The 10,593-nt window shown below is 33.0% G+C and overlaps 1 long non-coding RNA gene across 1 annotated transcript; it reads right to left on the reverse strand.

Annotated features, from left to right (window-relative positions):
• Positions 1 to 3,981: 3,981 nt before the first annotated feature.
• On the reverse strand, positions 3,982 to 10,318 carry LOC124364622. Its single transcript, XR_006922672.1, has 2 exons — positions 10,198 to 10,318; positions 3,982 to 4,229 (listed from the first exon to the last, which is right to left on the reverse strand). It is a non-coding gene; the product is annotated as an uncharacterized LOC124364622 (long non-coding RNA).
• Between the last annotated feature and the right edge of the window lie 275 nt (positions 10,319 to 10,593).

The following is a 10,593-nucleotide window of genomic DNA, read 5'->3' on the forward strand; positions in this document are numbered from 1 at the left end:
TAAAATGCATAAATAAACAAGCTAACTTTAATATAATTCCTGTTATTGGAGCTCTATTAGTTTGTGATCCAAGAGTAGATTTAGCTTTGGTCTTGATTTGTGATTTAAACTTAACTATTTCGTTTAATATTTTGTCAATGTTATGATTACATTTTGTTTTAGTTAAGGAGACTCTGACGTCATTAAAAAAATCATTTTATATTTTTGTCTATGAATAGTTTGATGTAAAAAACACGTATATTTAAATTTGCTGAGCCAATCAATTAAATTTTACAACGTTATATGGTACAAGGTTGGTTTTCAATGTTTATTCTTACACTAATACAACTTTTGAAATATTGAGTTTTTCTCCATATTTTATGGATTACTGCTCTTGACTCCCTTTGGCAGTTATGAATAAAATCTAGCCTACCTACAGAGATCTGCAGGATTCTATTAATAATTTAAAGTTCAGGTTACTTAGGTAGGGCAAATTTGTTGCAAGACCTCCTTGGTGAGGCTGGTGCAAACTGTGGGCTAAAAGCGTTTGATTAAATGCGGCAAATAAAAACCTATAAAAAAAGCTGATGAGATGATAAAAAAATGCCACAGTAGCAACAAGATCTAAGAAGAGGAAGCTGGAACACTAGAAGAATAATAAGGGCTTTATAGGCCTGGAATTGATGATGTTGTCTGAATAAACACAATATTTCCTCTTTTGGCTTGATTTCCCAAAAACTTTAAAACTTACTTCAAACTACAGTTTTTTTCCAAAAAGTGCTTAATTTTCACCACATATCTTTTTTAAATTGCCTTTGTATGATATACCTGAATTTACACAATAGTAACCACTAAAAAGTATAATTTCAAACATATTTAAGATATCATATATATTTATATATTCTAAAAGCATAAAGACTAACATTTGGGGTATAAGAGTTAATTAAAGAGATCATTACCAGTTAAGCTTTCCTGGCAACCGTAGTTTTAAAATAACTGGTACCGATATATGACAAAGTTAACACTAGGTTAAATGAGATTATAACAGATTGCCCTTAAGGGGGGTCAGGAAGCCGTATCTTAGCAATGTTAATTTGCTGATTTTTAAGGAACATTTATTTTTATAATATACAGATAACATGGTACAGTTCTTTTTTTATATTATTTTGTATACCATTTTACAACTTTTGACACAGGAATTTTTAAATTATTCAAAAAATAACATTTTTACAATTTAAAAAAATACCCTAAAATAATTTTTTTTAACATTAATCAAAACATAAAAATATTAAAATTAAAATATCTTCAAAAGCCTGTGTTAAGTCTTGAACATCATCACCACCTACAAAATAAAAAAAATATCATCAATTTATCTTTTACAAGTACTGAGAAAATGTTCCTTTAGTGGGAAAAAAACTAACTTTCGGGAAACCAAAGATAAAGGTTACACTTACAATCATCCTACCTTTTAGTGCATTCCAGCCCCATAAGATGGATTGTCAGGGTCTTCTGCAGCCTTATATTGGTCTTCTAATCTCCTTTTAGCCAGAGCTAGCTTCTTCCTGCACTTTTTCTCTATTTCATCAACAGCTTTATTACCTTTCTCGATCTGCATATTGTCTAAATTTTGAAGGGTTTTTACACAATTATCTCCAGGAACAATCCCTAGTTTGTCAAACACTTCACACCTTACAATATTACCCTCATTGAAGCATTCTACTGCTTCATGAACTCCAAGTTCCAAAGTAGAGAGCACGACATATGTACGTTTTGGTACCCGAGCCCATATCATATTGTTGAGAGACTCGCTTGGGTTTTGAGTACCCCCATGTAAGCATCGTCTCAACAGATCAGGGTTAGAGAGGTCCTTGAAAATAGGTTTGATTACCTCCATAATAACCTGAGGTAGATGAAAGTGGTCATTATGAGATTACCTTTTTCTCCTGTGCCATTTGGAATTTGCACCAGGTCTCCGGTCCTTTAGGGCATAGTCCATGCGCTGGATGTCCATCCGTTGAAACTAAATAATGGAAATACAACACCCACACTGCTTGTTTCATACTAACCAAACTACTGACATTTCGTCTAATAGCAAGCCCATAGTATGTAGTTATTTGTTGAATTCCTGAGTCACTGAGCCTTCCACGTCCTCCAATTGTTTTACCGTCAGAAAGCTTCTCCTTTCCTTTTTTTGATTTCATTGTTCCGAGGCGAGTTCCCATTCGTTTCTGGACATGACCCACACATTCTAGTTTTTCAATTTGGTAGTCTGGGTCATAAGGTTTCAGCTGTGCAATAGTGGCAAAAGCTGCTGTCTCGCCATCTCCAAGGTATTCATTGTAGCGTATGTTATGCATTTGTTCAGAGCGCAAGACAATATTTCGCACGCCAGCCACCTCCATGCCCCCACTCGAGCCTGAATAATTTGCAGTACAATTTTGGTCATGTTGATTTTCTAATCTTTTTTTGCATCTACAGGACTTGCTCAGAACTCCAACGTCAATAACTTTCCCTGTAGTGATGCTTATGCCTGTGATCACACCATTCTGCGAAGTGTGGCCACGCTTTTGCCAAGATCCATCAAACGCGACAGTCAGATTGCGCTCAACAGGTTCTGGAGATTCATTTTCTTGGTTTTTTAAATCTATAGCATCATTAGCAGCTTTTTTTCATGATAGCTAAACTTACCTCTTTGATTACATTACATAGCATTTTATTGAAGGGCTTGAATTCAGTAGGGCAAGGCAAGTTCATCATTCCGCAAAATAATTTTGCAGCTTGCTCTCCAAGGCCAATGCAGCGAAATGACTATGTCAATCTTACATTTATCTCAGCCTTACCTGTTTTAAGTATTTTACTGTTAGTTTCACATACACTTACACCACAAACATTACATGTAAGTTCAATGTTTACACTCAGGCCTAAGCGTTTCCCAGCGACAAGAGACATTGATCCACCGCACTGTGCACAAACAAAAACTTTATTGATTAAATTTTCAATTGTTTGCAACTGTACAATATTGAAACATTTAGAATCACACTTATAAAATGTGTATTCTGATAGGTTCTCACTTATTTTCTTACTCGATGTACTTTCCTTGGGAGTGTAACTAGTTCCAGGAGTAGGCCTAGGACCACTATCACCAGCTTCATCATGTTGAACTATAACTATTTTGGGTTTCCCCATATTTTTACGTTTCTTGAACACTCTATTCACAAATCTAGGCATACTTATAAACTATTATTATAGATTATAAGTATCAAAGTTACCAATTGTCAAAGTTTATACCGGTACCTACATAACCTGTTTTCACTTCAATATCAACACACTGTAAACAAGAGGAGAAAACAGTAACACATGTAAACAATAATGAGAAGCTGAAAGCAATAACACATGACAAACAGGTATACCAACCAATCAAACCAGAATATTAATTTTGTACTATTTAAAATGAGTACTATATAAAGGTGCAGCGTTGAAGAATGCAACTTAAAAAATGGTCTGGATTGTGGTTGCAGTACTTCACAAATTAATTAATAAAAAAAACTACTCTTCAGAATTGTATAAATTTGGTCTTAAATTAAAGGTCATGAAATTTATATTAATATGCAATCAAAATTTAAAAAAGTATTTTTTTTATTTTTCCCTCTCGACCCCCCTTAAACAAACTTCATATAAAGTGAAATTGTTGCAGAAAATTTTAATTGTCGATGTATAAGCTTACTGGTGATTGGTGGTAAAGTGGTTTTACTGCAAACTTTATACACTCTGGCCCTCCACTTTTCTCTCCTTTTATTAGTTCAAAAGTACTATAAAATAACCATTTAAGGTATTAAATTTCCCAGGGGAGTGCCCTCGGCCCCCCTACTGGTCTGGGGATGTTTCCATACCCCGACTCAACGTGAACCGCACACCCCCCACAGAAGACTTCTGGGTGCGCCACCCCTATGGTGGTTTTTTTTCAGCTATGTGGTTTTTCTTGCCACAATGATGACATACACATCCACAAAAACGACACTCTTTATTAACTTGGCCACTTGACCCACAACAATAACATTGAACTTTGTTGGTATCGCTGGGGAGTCTGCTGCTGAGCGTGCTGACTGCAACTGATGTGAAGTAGTAGTCGCTGTCGATGTGTAGCCACTGGACTCAGTCCTAGCGCCTGCAATCGGTCGCGCTGCCATCCGCTATACTCTCCCGCCCAGCTGGAAGTTTGCTGTACCCATCAGGCTCTGCCGTCTCAACTGCTGCAGACAAATTTTAATTGTCCGGTGATTGGTGGTAAAGTGATTTTAATGCAAACTTTATACACTCTGGCCCTCCACTTTTCTCTCCTTTTATTAGTTCAAAAGTACTATAAAATAACCATTTTACGTATTAAATTTCCCAGGGGAGTGCGGACTCGGTTTTTTATATAGAAGAATATAATCATCGATACCTAATATCTGCATCTCGAGCCCTACACTATCAATTGATAAAAAAGTATCTGTAGTCCTAAATAACAATCATATGTTTTAAATTAAAATATGAGTATATAGGAATATAGGAAAACTCATACATAATTAAGAAATTACATAAATAATAAACGAACCAGAACGAGATCGATCAAACAGGAAAACTCATAAATAGTTATGAGCCACAATTCATGTGGTTTATGTCATAATTATTGAATTGTTTATAATTACACACGTAATTATATATTATTTCGTGTATGTGTAATAATAATTATTATTGTTATATACGATTATTATATATATATATCTTATATATATAAAAATCTTGAGTCACGATGTATGTTGCCAATAAACTCCAAAACGACTGAACCAATTTCAATCAAATTTCACATATATCCGTAATTTAGTCTAACTTAGAAGATAGGATAGTTATTATCTGAATTATTCGCTTATGTCGTGAATATAAACGAATAAAATGAAGAAAAGTTTTCAAAGCGCCTGCACATTATAACCTGCAATTACGAGATAGATACGTATATTAAACAGTGAAACACTATTTGAAGGCGCTAAGTTATGATGTATAATTGTCTAAACTAAATTTTTGGTTGAACTTAAAGGTTGAGTGGTAGACCACTTTGTAATAAAATACATTATGCATGTACAATACATTTTTGACATATTTTCTTGATCGTGACATCAAGGTAAAATCTACATCGGGGTTGGAAATATAATTTACTTCAACCAGAAATGCTCATACGCGGGCAAAACTTACGAAAAGCGTGCGAAGCCGCGGGAAACAGCTAGTATATATATAAAATTATAATACGATTACATGTAATATTTGAAAGTGTGTCAACAGCTGTTGATATAAATTAAGTTAATTGTTAAAAATAATTAATTAGTATCGATGGTTATTATTACGTAATATCGTTTGCCAATTTTGATATAAAAAACCGGGTCCGCTTATCGTACCCTACCCGGTTAGCCTCCGACAATAACTTCCGTTTGGTATACTCACTTCCAATTCCACTAACTACATGATCACGGTGATAATCGTTCAAATTTGCTCCAAAATCACAATGGGTTGAAAGTTTTTAGGATTAGCTACGTAATCTTGCAACAGTCTAATGTTCAAATTAATTTTGGGTACTGAATTTATACCGTTCAACTATGAAATTAGGTAGTAACTGTGTATTTTATATATAATACTTAATAGTTGCTAAAGATTTACAGTCAAAAATACATTAAAAATGAGACTATTTACGTGTTTGTTTCTTTACAAACTGAAAAAATATTTGTAATATTTTAGAACAGTAAGAGTTGGAATTGGTACATTAAATAAAAAAAAAACAGTCCATCGAACTTTCTTCTTGCATAGCTCTTGCCGACTGTCTTCGCAGTCAAATTCTGACCTTCTTATGTTTAAGGACATTTCTAAGGTAGAGTACTTAACTTACCTAATCGCTGAAATATATAAACGGTATATGAAAACGAATGGTTGCTCCCTAGAGAATTTACACACTATAAAAGTAAACAAATTGAAAATAGTGGTTACATTATTTAAATATATAATTGTGCTGTCATATTACAGTTTTATATAAAACAGTTTATTACATTTGACAGGCTCTTTTAATTAAAATTCCACAACTTTAGAGACCAAGATGGGATTTTTCGCTAATTTAAAGAATAGTGAGGCGTATCCCAGAGGGATTTTCAAAATAAGAATATATTCATCCCAGGAACCGTAAGAATGTCCATTTAAAATTTCGGTATAATCGTTTTTTAAACAGTTTACACGTGAAAGCAAACCAAACAAACAAAGACACTTTCGCATTTACGACATCATAAGGATTAGGATAACTTCAATAATACCAACATGTTTAGTCTTGTTGTCTATAATGTTTTAAAATATACATAATATACAAAGATTAATAATATATTGCAGTTTCTAGCTTGCCTGATAATGTTTTACTAGATTTCATTATAATACTTTAGGCAAGAGTTAAAATCTTCTAAAACTATTTTATTCATCGACATAGTTTTACTACTATTTATATCGTCTAGTTCGCTTGTCTTCTGTTAATGTTCACCGTTAATCGATGTTGTAATTATCACAATCGAGCTCCTGGCCTAAACTTGCAGAATGGATGGTGGTGATCTAATCATCTGAAAGTAGAGGATTCTGTGTTAAAGATTTCACCAGCCTATATTTATCGACCCAGTTCGATCTAAATGATCTAAAATGGATCTAAATTATTCCGATTTTTTCTGTTGCGTTTTATTTGAGGCATCTCCAAGTAAATTTCAATATGTAAGTTCTGGCGAAAGTACTGTTTTCTAGATTCAACTGATTCCCCGAATAGCCGTTAGATCAGTAACAATGAGCGTTTTTGTTCCATGAGTACTTTATGCAAAGCGGAGATCTTCAGGCACAATCCAAAAAGATAGATAAATATAGTACAAGATATAGGATTTTGTATATCGACAGAGGGAATCCGCCGCCTCTGCCTACTGCTCTACTTCTCTCGGATCTAAAAGTATCAATAGATACCAGTTTGAACATACTACCAGTTTGAACCATTAACTAACTAGTACAGCTACAATAACTAGAGTTACATTAATATTTAGCTTGTTTATTTTTGGGTTTAGATATATAAAGCAACTAATATATGTACATAATTATTTCTACTTTCTATTTCAATTACAACGGGAAAGAGGTTTTGGCATTTTCAACCAAAATTCAATTTTTTTAATTTCTTATCTCGGAAACTTGTTATCCGATTAATTATACAAATCAAAGCTGTTATCAAACTACCATCTTAACTTTTAGTCTTGACTGGACAATTAAAAAAATGTGGCATTGGTCACGTTATGGGATTCTTAAAGTCATTAACTTTGGTGTGTAATTTTTTAAACCTTTTTCAATACTAAAAAAAAAAAAATAGCACTGGTTCCATTGAACAGATATTGTTAATTAATTCACTTCGTCAGCGTCTGTCTACTCGTCGAAATGTGCATGCCGCCAAATCTGTAATCGCCCAGGGTGGTATTGCAACGAAACCGCATTAACTGTTGTTTTTATATATTTGACCATTTCTCATGAGCGGTTTGGACCGGCAATGGCAGGTTTAAAAATTAATTGTTTACCAAGAAGCAGTCTTCAAATATTTACATTCATTACAATATTTACATTTTTCTGCTCTAGCGGCACTGCATTGTACTGAATCTGACATAACAAAAAGTCTTAAATTTTGTTGAAGTAATTGACAGTTTTACTCATATGCAAGCTAGGAGAAAACCATATTTAAGTAAGCCAAAGACCATTTTAAAACTCAATGAGATACTTTTTAAATTTAACCAGTTTTTTCACTGTAATTATTGTTATTGTTAACTATAATCTTATGGAATATAAATAGGCCTATTTAAAATAATAGTAATAGCGAGATTCATTCGGCAACTTAAGAAAGGAAAATATGCTGATAGGATTAGTGTTGGTTCTGGGGTGTACTTAGAGGCCGTGCTGGAATACCTTTCAGTAGAAATCCTGGAATTGGCTGGAAATGTTACTTGTGACAATAATAAGTCGAGGTAAAGTTTTGTTTCTTTTACTTTTAACTAAAGTTCTATATAACTTACTTAGTAAAATATTATGTCTTTTGCTGTGGGCAAATACCTAAACTAATTTATTTCAATGATAATTTTTTTATTTTTTGGGATTTAACCTTTAACCCCTTGTTTGGTAAAAAGTGTCAATGCTACATTTTTCTATTAACATGTGAGGTCATACCTTTGGCAGTTTTCCGCTACTTTTGAAATTCTGTGGTATTAAGCATGTCACTCCTACATGCTATTGTAGGACTAGTAAAACACTAAGCAATCACCAACACAATACTCCAGCGATAATTTGAAAAATATCTCCCTGAAGACATTGCTGTAGAAAGTGTTACTTATTTCACAGATGAGTCCACTAAATAATCTAAAATATAATTAAAATGTCTTAATATGTACCACCATAAGACAAGTAACAATTAGACAAAATGGGGGAGTGGAGTACCATCCACAGCCCATGGGCGAAGAATACATGCAACATGTAAGTAAAGAGAGAAGTTAATCAATTAGTTTTCAGTGCACATCAATCAATTAAATTTAGAATTCAACGATGTTATGTTTTACTTTTGTTTACAGAATTTAGGGATTTAGTACATTTAGGTTAAAGTGAAGAGATGAAATAAGTTTTGCAATTTAACTATATACTTTTAATACATGAGAAAGCGAAATGAACTGTAAGTCTACAAGATGGTTGGTGTTGGAGCACAACTGGACTAAATGCTTTAAACGCTATGTTGTATGTACTCTGTAAAGGATTTAGGACAAATTTCTCCCCAAAAATATTTCCAGTGTTAATTAAATCAACAGATAAGTCAATGCAAACGATCAAACAACAAGTAAGTCTGTGATCTTCAGGCACACATTTCATTGTTTTAATTGTTTTGTACACTGGCTAGAAGATAGGGAAACCTACCACTGTATTTAAACCTATATTAAGGTAACAGGTTGACAGAGATGGAGAATCAGAGCTACCTCCTATAGAGATCTCATGGTACAGACACCACCTCAGTCAGTGACACCTTAGAAAAAGGGAAGACAAAGCAGAGAGTGTTCTCTCTTATGTCCTGGTACTGCAAAAACCTTGACATTAATGGACTCCTACCACCCCAACAATAATTCTGTGAGATAAACTAAATCTGTCAATCAAGTTTACCTATAACAGACGCACAAGAGATGAACTTGCTCTGAAAGCTAACACACATTCACTGGGATAACACACACAATCTGAGTTACTCCAATAACTCACATATGCAATTAGTGATATATACGGCTCCTGGACAAGTGGCAACATTGGTAGGGACCCCACAAATTATAGGAAAAATAATAAAGACAAAATGAAGTATACAGAAACAATGCCACATCTTTGCCCTGTAAAATTATGAATTGTAGAATTAATGTCTAAATACAAAACTTGTTTCTCTTACAAAATTGTATGACATTTTTATTTTCATTTAAATATTATAGTGTAATACATAAAGTTTTACATTTTATAGGTTTTTGAGCCACTATTTAAAATGAAAGATTTGTTATAACCTTTTTTTTTGTTGCTTACAAAAAAGTCTTCAAAATGATGGTACATAATTATTAAGCATGGATGCATTTGAAAAAATCGAGAGTTGAACCCCAGACCTGTGTTAAGTACCCTGCACCGTACTTAAAAATTAATGAAAATATTTTAAACTGTTCTCAAGGGTTGGTTTTGTGGAGAACCGTTTAGTTCACTATTCTACAATAGTCCGTTCTCGCGTAATTGATTTGAGCCAGAAATTTACGATTTACAATTCTCAACCAGTAGAGAACATTCTAGTACTAGAACAATAGACCCTAGAAGATAGTTTTCAAGTTTAGTCTGCTGATCTTCCTATCAACTAGTAACTTGTACCTGATTTAGTTTGTGTGTCTTCTAGATTAGTAGATTAACCTGAATCTGTACAGCTATCTTCATTCAAAGATTAATTTTGTATAGTTTTTGACTAGAATAAATCCTTAAAAGTCCAATGAAGTAGTTTTGTATGTGCTGCCTTACTCTGAGTAATCCTCCTTGTTACTGTAATGTTTTTTTTTTCTAACATCAACCATTTTTTTGTTGTATTATTTTTTTTCTATATAAATTTGTGTGTACCACATTAGATAGTAATAATTAATGCCTTACTTGGTAGAAAATAATGCCTTTCTCAATTTAAAAATCACCATTATCACACAAGTCCACTAGTTGCTTTGTTATTAAAAACTTTTTCAATTTAGTCCTGTTACATCTACAGCTTAAGGTTACTAGTATTAATTATTATCAATCACAACAAACATTTTTTCCTACAATTTTATAACACATGGTTGTTCCTGAATTGGAGATTTATAAGTTATGAAAAGGCATATTAGTTAAAAGTACTGTAAGTTTAAGTAAAAATAAGTTTTTTTTTAATAAATTATTGTTTGTATTAATTTTCTTCAATACATCCAATCTTGTCCATAAAAAAACACTGTTCAGGTTATATACTTATTTTATTTTTATTTTTTTAGTTGAACATTGAGTAACAGACAAATTGTGTAG

The sequence above is a fragment of the Homalodisca vitripennis genome, chromosome 1 (genome assembly GCF_021130785.1).
Source record: "Homalodisca vitripennis isolate AUS2020 chromosome 1, UT_GWSS_2.1, whole genome shotgun sequence".
Lineage (NCBI taxonomy): Eukaryota > Metazoa > Arthropoda > Insecta > Hemiptera > Cicadellidae > Homalodisca > Homalodisca vitripennis.